Raw genomic sequence first — 2,500 nt, forward strand, 5'->3', positions numbered from 1 at the left:
AGATTTCTTTGGACACTTCTTCAACATATGTGGACCGTCGCACAGAAAGCATTTCAGCTTGTCCCTTTTCCTCTTGGGTTTCTTCTTTCCAACTCGTGGTTTCCTATTACCACCATTGTCGCCGTTGCCATTGCCATCCATACTATCTTCCTTGTGATCTATTTCACATATGCCCCTTCCCTCGGACTTGGAAGACCCAAGCTTGTCTTTCCCTTGACCAATCTTCACCATGGATTCAACTACCATCATGGCTTCCGACAGCTTTTGGACACCTCTTTCTTCCACCTCCTGTCTGACCCACGGCTTCAATCCCTTTTGAAAAGCAAGTAATGCTTCTTCATCGGTCACATCTGAAACTTGGAGCATGAGTTCCTTGAGCTCTCGAACATACTCCCCCACTATGCTTTGTTGCGTTATCCCTTGCAACTTTGCCGAAGCTTCTTCCTCGGCAAACTCTGGGTAAAACTGTCCCTTCAATTCGCATTGGAACTCCTGCCACGTCCCAATCTCTCCTTGCCTTTTATCTGTGGTCCTACGTCGCCACCATAAAAGCGCAATGTTAATAAGAAACATTAAAGCAGTATTTACCTTAACCGCATCATCCATGATACCTTTGGCACGGAAGTAGTGCTCCATCCTCCACAAGAAATTGTCCACATCGCATGCAGATCTTGTCCCCGCAAACTCTTTCGGCTTTGGGACATCCTCATTACTGAGTGCTGCACTTGACCCTCCTTTCCTCACGGCTACTTGACACAAGGCCAGCTCTCCCTCGAGCTCCTCTATTCTTGTGCTCAAAGCCCTCGTCGTGGCAATTGTTTCCTCCTTCAAAGCCATCATCATGGCCTCGAGAGCATCATTCCTCTCTATCAGCTTCTTCCTTTGGGAATCCAGCAACTCTTGCACGCTATCCCTTTGGAAAGTAAGACCCATGATCAAACAGTCTCTAGACTGCTCCCTTAAGTCATCAATGCTTTCCCCAAGCGCATTGTCTGACTCTTTAGCGTCCTCTATGGACTTCTCAAGTTTACCCACGCGTTCTTCAACAGTTGACAACATTTCCCTCAAAGACTTCCTCACCCACCTTTGTTCGAACTCTTCTTTCGACATCCCAACGGTGCCTTTGAACCAACAACTCAGATATCACTTGGTTCAAACCTTGGCTCGGATACCACTTCTCACAGGGCTAGACCTTTCGTCTCACAATCCGTGTGGCCTTAGGCGATCCATTTGCTCCAAACTCGTCCAAGTCAGCCTTATCTCAATGAGGATTCTTTAAGAACTCCTCCAAGGCACCAATTGAACAGCGGAAGCGATTTATGCCAAAAAAAGCTAAGCAAAAGAACAACAGAAAGAGCGCTCTCAAAGTGTTTGAGTAAATGCTCTCTACTTCTCTTATTCACAAGGAATAATGAAACAATATAGGAGTGAGTACAAATGAGGGGGAGGCTCTCTATTTATAGTTGAGCTCCCCCAAAACCAACGGTTAAGATACAAATACATCGACGGACGAGATTAACCATATCCCTTTATTTTAGGGATTTACAAGATATGCCATATCAAATCTAATCTAATCTTTACAAGATATGATTCTCTCTATCTTCTAAGATTAGTTACCATATTAGCCTAAGTTGCCATCTCTTCGCTATCGGGCCAACCAGGCTTCAATCTGACAGGCTTCTCCAATATCTCATTGAATCGGGCCAGTTCTCGTGGGCCAAATGATCCCTATCTGAGCAATAGACCTCCATTAGATGCATTTGGTGCGATGGTCACGGGCTTTGAACTGTGGCCCGTGACACTTACACATGCATGGCTTAATCTTTGAGACAAGCATATGACTACTGGCAGGATCAACCAGGTAGCATTCCTCCGCGATGTCGGCACTGCATGGCCCTCAACATGCCCCGTGAGCTACGAAGAGGTCATAACAGAGCACGAGCATCGTCCGTGCCAAGAGACAAAATGCATAGGCATCGAGAGATGAGGGCCTTGAACCCTACTCTCAAAAATATTTTTCGCATCCGAAAGCACGATCGAGCACCAGTGCACCGACGAGGCCACGCCGATTTAAGGGGGCGCACTCGGGACACAAGGCACGATTGAGGTCCACCACGCACCCCGAAGGGCACGGGATGGAGAAGGGACGGCAACACATCCATAATTCTATCCGGCTTAGGTACGCAGCACAGGATCCCAATCGCACCCCTTGAGTTTGATTACAACAAGGGGAGTAAATGAAGAGGAGTGCGGCTCGACAGTTCGATGCGAGTAGCATGGAGCCTGCCAATACACACAACCAAAACACCACTCATATGCCTATTGCGTACTAGTAGTAGTGCCCACGTACACCGGCCAACAGCCCACCCAACTGAATGGTAAGGGAGCAGAAGGAACAACGAATGAGGGCGCACCACAACCGCTTGGCACGAGAACTACGAGGGGAAAGGTCCCACCGGGACTTGGTCGAGCCAAGACCGAGCCTACAAACTCAACTTAC

The sequence above is a fragment of the Gossypium hirsutum genome, chromosome D06 (genome assembly GCF_007990345.1).
Source record: "Gossypium hirsutum isolate 1008001.06 chromosome D06, Gossypium_hirsutum_v2.1, whole genome shotgun sequence".
Lineage (NCBI taxonomy): Eukaryota > Viridiplantae > Streptophyta > Magnoliopsida > Malvales > Malvaceae > Gossypium > Gossypium hirsutum.